Source organism: Haliotis asinina, chromosome 2, assembly GCF_037392515.1.
Source record: "Haliotis asinina isolate JCU_RB_2024 chromosome 2, JCU_Hal_asi_v2, whole genome shotgun sequence".
NCBI lineage: Eukaryota > Metazoa > Mollusca > Gastropoda > Lepetellida > Haliotidae > Haliotis > Haliotis asinina.
This window is the reverse complement of record NC_090281.1, coordinates 59164072-59177732: the sequence shown is the minus strand read 5'-3', so window position 1 is coordinate 59177732 and position 13661 is coordinate 59164072. Positions and strand designations below refer to the sequence as shown.

The 13661-nt window shown below is 41.1% G+C and overlaps 1 protein-coding gene across 1 annotated transcript in view; it reads right to left on the bottom strand.

Annotated features, from left to right (window-relative positions):
- Window positions 1-13379, bottom strand: part of LOC137274017 (proton channel OtopLc-like) — a 55410-nt gene extending 42031 nt beyond the window's left edge. The window contains exon 1 of the mRNA XM_067806970.1: window positions 12977-13379. The gene's annotated coding sequence lies outside the window, so the exon portion shown is untranslated. The remainder of the gene's footprint in view (window positions 1-12976) is intronic.
- Window positions 13380-13661: the final 282 nt, after the last annotated feature.

Sequence of the window (13661 nt, the reverse complement as noted above, 5' to 3'; positions counted from 1 at the left end):
TAGATACAGCGTAACGCACTCACTCATAAAGACACCGACACAAATTATTGTAATATTTTAAGATCCCTGTGTAAATTGCTGCTGGTCTGTTACACTCTTTATAACTGATACCTCCAAGGCTATGGAAATGTGTTATAATTTCTTCTAGATTTTTATCCTTAACGCATACTGTTGAACACTGGATTGTCTGGTCCAGATTCGAGTATTTACAGACCGCCGCCATATAGCTGAAATACTGCTGCGTGTGTCGTTAAACATCAACCAAACCCACATACAAAGATACATATTAAATAAGGTACTACTTTTTGGACTAAATGTCTGTCTACTTCATTAAAATTGGACTCCCTAACTGATAGACACGTTTATATGTTGTGCACCTCCCCGGAGTCAGACAAACTAGAATCTTCTGACATAGCATGGAAACTTCTGAAAACAGCATCAGTTTAGCTTTTTCTCCATCGTGAATCTGATACACTGCGATATAACTGAAATCCTGTTCAAAGCCACGGTAAACCAGTCATTCAGGGAAGGTGGACTACACTTTTCAAGAATAAGCTGTAAATATACCGTACCGCTGTTCCCAGCACGTGCCGGTAGCCCAGTTGTTAAAACGTCGCCATAGTTTGCCGTAAGTGTGTTTTCGAACACTTGTCCATGGTTGATAATATCATGTGTATAAAACTTATGATCTCGTCTATAGATAGCCAAGTGGGTAAATCTGAGAGAATTTAGCGTTTAAAGCTGGAGCAGAGGACCAGTTATCTGGATATTGGTACAACGGTCTTTTTCTGAGACGGACTTCATTACCTCGCCGATGACGTCACAGAGAACAGGTCTGTCATTGTTCCTTGTCAGACATAGATCTAGAGAGGGTCAGGTATTGACACAGTGCTTATTCCAACATACCGCATCTGGTACCAGAGTGCACATGATAGAGTTAACAGGGATACAGGGCTATCACAAGCCACTCATCCAGTAATTATCTATACAGATGTAACGGTGTCTTGCTGTTCATCCAAGATTCAGTGTAGAATGAGTTATATCCCTTATCGGGTAACTCGTCATGGCTTCTTCATCACTTCCGGTCCTTATACGAAAGATGTCGTGATGGCTTTGATCAGTTTGTGATCATGGGGAGTTTGTGGATGATATATCAGTTATATACACGTGCATGATATACATATGATATACATAGGGATATGCAACTGATATGACTTCACTGTGCCTGGTGAATAAATACTTGTTCATACACGGCACATGGTATAAACCACATATAATTCAGAATATATATTTGGACTGATCTTATTATTAACTTGATATATCCTAATGAGATACATGCTGTTCACATGTTTACGCCGGTCAGCATCTCGAAATATTGTGTTTTGAAACTGTCACAAGACCAAGTACATTCTATGAAAAACTCTTATCTTTATTTTGGATGAAGAAGACAATCAGAGGTATATAACGAAATTGTAACAGATCCACATTGTTTAGCTACGCGTTCGGTTTGAAATCAACCTTAGAACTATTAGAATTTCGTTACTTACCTCTGATGTCCTAATACAGTATGTTTATCTCCATTCTACTATAGCCGCGTTATTAAGATTTAAAAAAAACATACTGTGTTGGAAAATCAGATGTAGATAACGAGATTACATATCTCTGAATGACTTTAATTAACCAATCACCATTACGTATTTATTAAGGTCATGACAGAATTGATGATGCGCAATAGCAAAAAATACTATGCTCGTGTTCTTTGAATCTCTTTTCAATACGATATTGGAAACTATATTGTTTAAGAATATGTAACTCATTATACAAGTTTACAAATGTCGTCCTACGTCAGAGGTCTAAACTAAATAGGTATCGACGAGGATGCCTGAACGTTGTTGACATCAATACTGAAAAAAACCGCAGCATGGAAACTTGGAACATAGATGTAAATAAGGTCATACTTTACTTGCAGCAGATGTCTGCCCCATGTGTACTACATTGGATTACACAATCAAATTACAAGCCATGTGCAACAAAGTACCTGTCCACGTTTACATGTCTTCTAAGTCCAGTTTCAAACCTTGCCAAACTAGAATTTGTGCCCTTTGGTGAATCTTTAGAAGTATGACCGTAGGCTGTTGGCAATGTCACATTACCTCATTCTGATCGTAAACAACTTTAGAAGACTGGAGTAGGACAAGATGTCGACATGTTGCAGAAAACAGTTGAAGAAACACTGGCTCCGTGCCAAGGTCAATGAGGACGCCTAACGCTTGGGAGGAGTACATTCCTGCCTTTCATCTAGCGTTAAGTACCGACTAGACAAGTGCCTCATATGCATAAATACTGAGTGGTAGATATATTTCTCTCATCTTATGATCAATGAGGGACTGGGGGCAACAGTGTAATGGAAAACAGATTTCAAACCTGGCTGGGCACATACAGCTCTTGGCACCATCGAACCATTATATCTTCGAATCTCTGGTAATTACCTTCCACGAGACTTAATACATAGATGAAGGATAGGACACTGCTGCTTGGCATTACAACATGTTTAGGACGTATATTTAAGATGATTTAGTTCAGTTAACTCTTTGACCACCAGCAGGTGTGCTTGAGAAAAATTACATTTATACATTTTCGTGATTTTATCAACTTTCAACAACTCGAAATTGATAACCAAATGTGAAGGGCAAAAGTACAATAAAACAAGTCGATCTCAAACACTGAAACTTTGAACTAATGCTTCAGCTTAGAACTTACCGAAACCAATCACCAAAAATTCCAATTAAAACTATGAAGTTAAAAAAAACGCGATGAAAAAAAGCCCTCAAAATCGGAGTTCAAGCGGGTCTGTCACAGAGGAAACTCATGATTAATGTCTGGTTTATTGACACCTTTATGATCGTCTACCTGTCTGCTAATAAACAAAGAGCCGGCTAAGTGTATCGGCAAGTGAATCAGTGACCAATGAAAAAGCTTTGTTACATTTGAGCACAGCCACCGGCTCTGACTGGGTTCGGTATCGCTGTGTTACTTCTTGGTTGTCGTTAATCAAGGAGTGGGGTTTCAGCAAAATTTCACCAAGTTTGTCTGATTACTGACCTAAGGATAAAGGGACGAAGCAATGTTAAATTCTGAATTGTAAAATGTGTTTGGGGATCTATTTGCTTAACTGCTGTGATTAAAAGAACAGAGGCGTATGTGTTCTTGATAAACAACAGTAAGTCCCTACCAGAGACCATATACCGGTCTATGGCCTCTGGTCCTTACATATACTCACAGAGGATTGTCACGGAGTCATACCATAATACCTGGATGTCTTTAATGCCTTAGTGCTAGTCCATGCACTTACACTTGACTAAGCAATGAAGCGTACTCTGAAATTAAGGATCACTGCCCCCAATTCCTCACATCTCACCAGGTTTCGGGAGAGGAATAGATTAACACCTTTTTTCTATTCCTGTGATGCAGAAAGAACTATTGCCCTAACTTCATTGCTGTGTAACAGCTGCAGATCCGGAATGAATGATGCCGTATGGTGACAGTCAGACGGTTTTTTTTCAGAACCAGAGAAGATGTTTTGATTTTCGGCCTTATTTTCTCTAGCAACATAAACTAACCCCGAATATATTTTCCAAGTACAGCTGACTCATCTATTTACCTTCGAGTGAAGTAGGTTTAAAGGCCTAGATTCTAATTCTCCCTAAGCAGACCGGTTTGCACATATAAATAGCTGACTCTCTTGTTAATCGGCGATAAATTAGGGTACGTGTCAGAACGTGTAACATTTTCTTAATCGTCCTGCTGAAGCGTAAGTTGTTGTACAGTAACTAGTACACACGCTGTCGACATAAACTGTTTCCAGATGACCTCCCAAGAAATAGTAGTCACATGGGAGGTAGTATGGCGATCATTAAACATGTCGGCCTTTTTCTTCAAAGAGAATTTATAATTTTCAGCGGATAAAAACTGACCGCTGGTTTTGATCAGCTTTGAGGGGACCCACCGCAGTTATGTGTTAGGGTGCCTTGGGGACTGATTTTGGTGAGGGGGGGAGGTACTGCTGATGTTGGGAAGGCATAAGGCGGTGCAACACAGCGAGATGTCCACGTAAGAACGCTACAGTGATTGAGGAACGTTTCGGGAGCCAGGTTGGACCATATTTATACTTCTGGCCACGATATAATGAAAGTGTCTTCAGACAAAAATATGGACTTTAGACATTTTCGTGATCCCGGGGCTTGGGCTCCAAAATACGTCAGATGTGGTTTCAGGAATGAGAGTACTGTCTAGATATTTATAACTGATGCTGTCTAGATATATTTGTTACTTTGTCTCATGTGTTAAATAGCAGAAAGGGACGAAGAGAATCGCTTGATTTTCTTTGGCATCTGGGTCCCGATTCACAAAGACTTCGTAGCGCTGCGACATTCGTCAGCTAACGGTTAACTGTAGTGTTACGACAGGTCTTAACGTTACGAATGCTTTGTCTATATGGACCCTGGGCTTGCTGAAGATTCAATACTTGTTTTTTTTTTTAATGATTTTGTTTCAAGGCTTGAAAGTGACAGTGTCCTATAAACATGTGTCTTTCATTTGACAAGACTCTGAACACTAAGTTAAATAATGCGTATATCCTTTGTGACTTATTGAAATGTAGAATATACTGTTTCGACCTATGCTGTGAAAAGCCAAAACTTGTCTCAGGAACGTTGCGCCAAAACACAACCACTGGGCTGTGATTAAAACCTGAAGGAGACGCTGTCGCTCGGGACGACAACCATATCCTTAGCAGAATTCCGGAATTTGTTGATATGGAGAAGTTAACGTATGCAACAGGTTGTTTGTTTATTACTCCAGGAAATTATAGTTCTAGTGAGACAGGATGTATGAGGAGCTATCTCCTGATAGGAAGCGGCCCCATGGGGCTTTGGTTATATATTTACCAAACTGGTCGAACCTTGAGATGACCCCTGCAATCAGCCTTGCAGATGCAGCTCTAATCAAACTTATAGAAATATAGGAGCCCCCTAGCGGCCATATCGTACCCTGACATCCGGGTGATTTACGGTAAGTGTAGCCGTCTTGGCCATATCAAATATCAGTCTGGCTATCTCACCAAAATGTGCATATTTGACATGAAAGGTGTTGAGGACATTGGATAAAGTAGCAATGGCTTAGCGGGAGACAGTCACATTGTGCGACTGTAAACTGTTAAGAAGTGATGCTTACAGACACAAGGTTATTCAGGCACACCGCATTGCTCTATTGGTAGTCATCCTATCAATGTTAGTATGTCAGTTTGCAACTAGGTAGAATGGTTGCTGAGCGTGTAAATGAGGGTTGGTTGCGTGCATACGTGACTGGTGGAGTCGGTAAAGGGGTTGGGTGAGTGCCTCGGTTGAGTGAGTCTCGGGCTTGGTTGATAAGAGGTTGAGTAAGTGCGGTGGTTGACTGAGCTGGTGAAGCGGTTGGTTGATAAGAGGTTGAATAAGGGCGGTGGTTGACTGAGCTGGTGAAGCGGTTGGTTGATGAGAGGTTGAGTAAGTGCGGTGGTTGACTGAGCTGGTGAAGCGGTTAGTTGATGATAGGTTGAATAAGGGCGATGGTTGACTGAGCGAGTGAAGCGGTTGGTTGATGAAAGGTTGAATAAGAGCGGTGGTTGACTGAGCGAGTGAAGCGGTTGGTTGATGAAAGGTTGAATAAGAGCGGTGGTTGACTGAGCGAGTGAAGCGGTTGGTTGATGAGAGGTTACGTGCGATAGATTAGTGAAGGGCTGTGTGGTGTAGGGTCAGTAGATGAACGAGTGTGTGTGTGAACCTATTTTTGTACTTTTAACAGAGTTGTCACCCTATACAAAAATATAAAGTTTCAATCTTTAGATGTATTTATTATTTACTACTTAATTACATGTTTAGCCTTTCTGTACGAATGTGATTAAGCAATTTGGTTTTAGGTTTGATATTACTACTGAGTTATTCTCCTGAGGTAAACACCACGTCTTTGTTTACTCGATAATACGCCTCCTGCCAGCAGTTGTTTCCACGTGCTTCACGTGCAGCACCTGCTAGACAAGCATGTCGGCCATATTGCTGCATGTTATCTAAAAAGTACCATATGCAGTCATTAAGTTCCAAAACACGTTTGATATTCTGGGGCATCTGATGTCAGTATCTATTCAATATCTACCAGCCGGGCCGCGTGCCTTAAGCACTGTAATGTGGAGAGTTCCAGCACGATTCTGGTCTGATAGCACCTCATGTTATGTTGACGTTTCTTTGGACTGGACTTTTTATGTAACGTTATAAATTTCTATGCAGGAAAAAATATACCTTCTTTTAAGTTTTCATAGTGTTTATGTCTGCTGGGAAGGTCAGCCCTAGGTAATTAGTTTCGTGCAGAACCCCAGATTGGAGGGAAGATCATTCAGAGGCAGAGACATAATGCTATAATGTAGGCCATTCCCAGTAAACTGGCACTTCAAAAACATATCAGAATGTTGACATGAACTGCACTTTGGAACTGATCCGAAAAATGAAGATAATATTATGAATCATTTATTGTTACTGGCTTTTAAATTTGCACTGGATGCCCGGAGGAAAGAACATCTTTGAAGAAATCTGTAAAATCCAAAAGTCCCAAAGTCTCTAATGTTGTTGATAAGTAGCATCAAATACACTGGAGCATAATTTACTGAGCGACATTGTATGCTCGCCTCAGTTGACGAATAGGATACCTGCAAGCTTCAGGTGATATGTAAAACAATATACCACACACAGTGTACGAAATAGTAACTGGTCTGCTTCCCCGTTGCTATTAAGTCACTGGCCCGATCGTTTTGTTTTCTTTCATACTGATATGTGATGATAAGCCCTAGTCGGATGTCTCGAAGTTCGGATAACTCGATATTGTTTGTGGTCCCATGAATACTGAGACAACGATGTTCGACTGTATATCACTCTCTCCGGCTAGTTACGTTTTCTAAATCATGCAATATTATGTCCTGATAAATATGTTCATCATATTAGCAGCTTAATCATGAGAGCCATGTCATCCCGACAATATCTTAGTCGCTTCTATTTTTGTAATCTTTTGCTTAGTGCTTACATTCACATTTCGGGGTAGTGAATTATTTTGTGGGCTTGTAACTTTCAGGCAGGCATAGCTAGTCCAACTGGCAAGCAAACTTTGGAAACTGTTTCAATGGTTAACGCTATGAGTATCGATCTTGGCAGTTGGGATACACTGACGCGTCACCCGTCTGCAGCTGACAAATCAGCAAACTTCACAGAATATTATTTCAGTTTCGGTGCAAGTGTACGTCCTGAGTGGAGATATTTGAAACCTAAGACATCCTCAGTGCCATATTCAAGACTATATAGTATACCCTTTAGCACACTGTGTGTAGATGTGTAACTGATATATGTACCAATCAAATCTGTAAGTGTGAGATATCATGTCTCACGCATTTCCCCAATCTACTGATGTGTAGATAGCAGGGAGATAGTGACGACAGGATCCGTTGGAATTCATCACGGTCTGCGATAGTCAGCAATAGATGGCACCGCACATACGGGCTACTTAATCATGTATACTGTGACCTTGGGAGCCAGAGATGTACCCATCCATCCATCTATCAACCCATCTATGCATCCAGACCCACACATATTTCCGTCCATCCATTCACTCACCCACCACCCATCAATCTCTTCATCCATCAACCCACCCATCCACACCCTTATCCATCCAGACCCAACCACCCGCCCAGACCCACCCACATATACATCCACCCTCCCATCCATACATCAATCCACTCCCACCCCCACACCCAGCCAATGATCACATTGTACTGCAGCTTTGATGGTATGAACATTTTACTGTATGAGTGAAACTCTACTGGTTGTTTTGACAAAGCATTTAGGTTTCCAATACGTGCGGTGTTTTTAAAAAATATTATTGTAACGATGCGTGTTTGACTGCTCGAGAATAGCTCTCAGTGTGTGGAGCCAATTGTTGTAAGATTCCACTGTTGTACACAGCATAGCTATCCTAAATAGAAGCATCCCACAGTTGTCTCTCACATCTCTCTCTCACCCCCACCCCCTCCTCTCCCCCCAACCCCTTTCTTCCACCTTCCATTCCCCCCAACAACAACCCCCACATATCTAGTGATGCCATCAGAGAGCAGCCATGACGTCAGCAACCCATGCTTGTCGTAAGAGGCGACTAACGGGATCGCGTGGTCATGTCCGTTGACTTGGTTGACACATGTCATCGTATTTCTATTGCGTACGTCGATGCTCATGATGTTGATCATTGGATTGTCTAGTCATACACATGTAATATTGCTGAGTATGGCGTTAAACAACAAACGAACCAACTGTTGATATGGCGTGCATACTATTTTCACTGTTTCTTCATGGAACGTTGGTGCAACAAAACTGTACTTTGCATGTGTGTTACTTGTATTTTGTATGTGTATCATCTGTATCTTGTATGTGTATCACTTGTATCTTGAATGTGTATCGCCTCTATCTTGTATATGTATCACTTGTATTTTGTATGAGTATCACTTGTAACTTCTATGTGTATCACTTGTATCTTCTATGTGCATCATTTGTATCTTGTATATGCATCACTTGCATCTTGCATGTGTATAACTTGTGTCCACCATGTCTATCACTTGTATCTTCCATTTGTATCACTTGTATCTTGCATGTATATCACTTGTATCTTGTATGTGCATCACTTGTATCTTGCATGTGTATCACGTGTATCTTGTATGTGAGTCAGCGCGTGGAAACGCCAGGGTAACATAGGGGAAAGGGAAAAACGTCCTGTTGAAATTACGTCATTTCATTTCATGCTTTGAGCATTGCACATTAACTAAAAAATATATTTATAAAACTACCTTAATTTCAACCAGTAGACAATTGTCGTTATGATCCAGGTACACGACACGGCCTGCCGATTCAACGCACGTCTTTTAAATTATTTGTGTCCCGTAAGACCACATCAGGTCTGAGATTCTTGCATTTGGTTGCTTCTGTTTTCGGCTAGACCCATAAAACTATATGCATTTGGAACACAAAGATCGTCTTTTCAGCACCTCTTTTCAGGTTCTTTATTGATGCCCTTCATCAAGGCTCTTGTTGCAGATGCCCATTTTTTTCCCACAGATGTGAGATGATGACAACATAGAGTGGATCACCTGATTCTGAAACTCGCATGCACCTTATGCTGACCTTCGTGTGACCTTGTTTCACAGGCAGGTATGCGAGTCAGCCAGGTACGGTTAATTAAAACACCTGCGATAGGCGTCAGACGAGACAGGTAAAGGTGAGTTGCCTACACGGTCGGGAAAGACCAACAACTGTTGAACTAGTGTTAGTAATTGCTTTCAACGGGTATCCACAATACTGGAAATTGCAGCTAATAGAACTGTTAATTTGAGGAATTCGTGAAAAATTCCTAAACATTATCGGATATAGAATCGTATTGTGTGTTACTAAGTGTGGCACTGGAATATCACGTTTCAAGTAATGTGTTCATGGCCAATTTGTCTGCAAATCCAGTTCAGTGAGTTCTAACAACCACGGGACGGGATATCTCATGCATACGCCGGTATTCTAAGCATGGTGTATCTCAAACTATAAATCATGGCATCCGCCAATGATAGGAAACAGTCTACGAAACTGGGATACTATGACCACCAAACCAATCGCCTGCTACGTCAAGTATGGGTTGTTGAATATAAGTGACTGGGTCGTTATTTAACCCACCAGAGATCACGACAGACGTATCGGACATCGGAGACCTCCTAGAACCAACAGACCAACAAGACAGATCATCGCCACAGACCATAAACACAGACCAACAGCACAGAACTGTTTAAGATGCAGACCCTCGTAATATTATCAACCTGCGTCATATCACAGACATACAGCACACCACGGAATCACGAGACAGAGTTTAAAGGTTGTAAGTTGTATCCTAGCTTCACATACCAACACTGAAGCAAATATATCCGAGAGAGCCATATTTGCATAATGTGGCAAGTCTAGATTTCCACAGCTTTCGGAATGACGTATCAGGGCTGCTTATCCCTCTATTTCATGTATGTTCACTTCTTTAAAATGTGTTCATTTCACAGACTAATTGTTAGCCAAACTGTAGGCCTGTTTTATTGACTTTTCAAACGCCTTTGATTCCGCCAACAGACAAAAGCTTTGGTATTTGTTAAACAACAGTGGATCAAGCTAGTTCCAATAAGTGAACACCTGTGTGTGTGTGCATCGAAAAATGTAAATACGCTTTTTTAATATACCCTCGGTGTTCGACAAAGCTGTGTTCTTAGTCCTTATTTCTTATTTCATTTGCAAATGAGTCAACGAAATATCGTTCACTTGTACACAAAGTACTTATAGACTTACATGAGCTGTTCCTTCTTCCATCTGCTGATGGCTTTCTTCCGTTTTCCGATTCTGGCACAGGAACTCAAAAGCTAATTGATTTTGAAGAAATGTATTGTGCAACATTTTATCTTCAAGTAAATTTAGATAAAACAAAACAAGAATTTTTGCATTTAAACATGCAGGCACACTATCAAGAACAGGTGGGTCTAAAAACTAGTTCAGTTTAAAGGTTCATCGTCTTACTACTATTTAAGAATGATGTTTTCTGATATACTTGGCAATCACCAAGAAACCTTTAAACTAAGACTGTTCGCAACTGTTTAAAGCCTCTCATATATGTTTATGTCTATCTTGATACTATATCTTTAAATCTTTCCACTAAGATGTCCCATTTCCATTTTATGGTTCTGCGGTTTGATGTGTTCAAAGGTAGGCATTTATTGAACATATGTTTGATGATTTGTACGTCTAGTGAACTAGTGGACTAGTGAACATGTCCAAGATACCGAACGAGAAAACTGGCAGTGAAGCATTCCATCTTATATCGGTTAAAAGCCATGTCAGTGCCTCCTCGCCGGTACCCATCCAAATCCTGTAAGATGCTATTGTATACGTTCTGTCCACCAGTTTATTGTATACTAATGTCAACAGAACTTGCCCAGCTTGTATGGAATGTGGCCACTTTTATATACCATGGACTTTAAAACGTAAACATCCATGTACCACTCGCCCACTATAATAGTTCTGCTGGTTCTAAGGATTGTACAATGTCACCACTAACCTGTATCACTCCAACAGACATACATCACCCCTACATACCTACATCACCGCAGACCTACATCACTAGACTAACAGATAGTCTCTGAAATGAACATATTTTACTGAAAAAACGTTCATAGTGAAACAAATAATATAATGAAATGGAGCCCTGAGACTTTCTTCATTTTCCTGAAGCTAAGGAAATCTAGACTTGCCACATTTTCTAGACTCGCGTGGGCTTTCTTGGATATATATACTTCAGGGTCTGTACGACAGACTAGTACATCACCTTCATAGACCAATATCACATTCACAGACCTATATCACCTCCACACACCTACATCACCTTCACAGACCAAAATCATCTACACAGACATCACCCCAGACCTACATTACCCTCAGAGACCAATATGACATTCACAGACCAATATCACCCCCACAGACGTACATCTTCTCAGATCTGCATCACTTACACAGACTTACATCACCTTCACAGACATCACTTCAGACCTACATCGCCTACACAGACCTACACTACCCCAACAGAGCTACATCACCTCAGATCTACATCACCTATACAGACCTACACCACCTACACAGACCTACCATACCCCAACAGACGTATGTAACCACAGATCTACATCACATACACAGACCAATATCATCTGAGACCTACATCACCTACACAGACATACATCATCTCCCCAGACCAACATCACCTCCACAGACCTAGATCTACATCACCTCCACAGACCTACATCACCTCAGACCTACACAGATTTACATCACTTCAGAGCTACATCACCTCCATAGATTTTCATCGCTTGCACATACCTACATCATCTCAACAAACTGACACCACCCCCTTCAAGTCTATAAGCATGTCCAACGACATACTAGTACATAGGCATGAGAGAACTACATTTTTTCACATCAGTATTAGACTATTAACGACCGCCGCCAGTGGATTACATCCTACAGTGGTTGGCCTGAACCCAGACAATCGACCAAGGATAAATGCTGTAAGTGTGGCATTACCCATCATGCAACAAACAGCTCGTTGATGGCAACATTCGGCAACCCCCGCCTGCTAAGCAAGACAGCGGGGTATATTATACGGGTGCTTCTTTCCTCACAACGGTTCAAGAAAGATACTATTGCGCTCCTAAGATGACTATTTTGAAAGCATACAATAATAAAACATGCCCTCCTCTGTACAAATACTAGACTTGGTAGCATAGAAATAATCATATCTACAGCTTCAAAGCAAATCTAAAGGTACTCCATGTCATTTCAAAATATTTCTATGTGTAATGTTCTCTTAACGTATGATGTATCTGTGTATCTAGCTTATTTACTAGTGTCAGTGTTTCTACATGGTACGTTTGCGCAGTCCAATAAAGTGTATTTTGTATCTAGCTCATGTTCGTGAATATGACAGTTTACAGAATAACATATTCTGACATATTACTGACAAATAGAACTAGGTCGCTGTAAACATTTTGAATATTTAGCTGTACAAACACACCAACCACTGAAGGTGTTTCCCCAACAACTGTTTTACATGTCACAAGACTTGTCTGAATGGGCTACAGCTGCCACTATTATCTCAGCGAAGATGTTGTGTCCTCAATGCTACCTGCATCGCTCTTCGCGCAGAACCCCCTTCCCTCTCCCCAGCCTCCACAGTGTCAAATCTAGAGCCTGATTCCGCTGCGTCCCAGCCAGCATCATCAACAAAGCAGCATGTACAACTTCGACAACCTCAGTCAACATATTATATAACGTAGTCGGACACCTACCTGCCGGAAACCTCTTGGAGGCGTCGTATGGGGATGAGTGCTTCCGCAGCCTGACGAAATGTTGAGTCTTTGTCCGTATGCCAAGCCAGTGTTATCAGAGGTCCGAGTGTCAGATATCCCTGGCTGTAGCGACCTGTAGTCGCTGGCTGTACGACCTGTAGTATCCTGTATCTCGCAGCAGGCAACAACCCTAGCTAAGGATGTGACTATCGGGCGATGAAGTGATGTGATTGCGGCCAGTACAGATGCCTACTGTCTGAAGGGAACATGAATTGGAGCTGGAACGACGATCTCCCCACACTTGATTCTCTGTGGGCTCCGATAAGACAGAAACAGTGGCTATATGTTTGTGGTGACGGTTTTCTCCTCCAGCTGGGCCAATTGCTTGGATACTTCGTGAAGTCATTGCCTGTGCCAGCGTTCACTCAGTTGGTAATTTGCAGGATAATTTAGTTCCATCTGATCTTATCATTCACTGACGATAGATGCTGTAGACACGTGAATGCTAAACTGATAAGTTCCCCAGATCCAATACACAAATGGTTCATGAAAATAACTTTTCTTTTCCTTGTATCATTAACCAATTGTTTTGAGAACCTGAAAATGTTGTAGGTAGTTTCGATTTTTAAGATGATTATGTAAAGATGAGATGACAAATCTCCCCATCATAATAGAATAAATACTT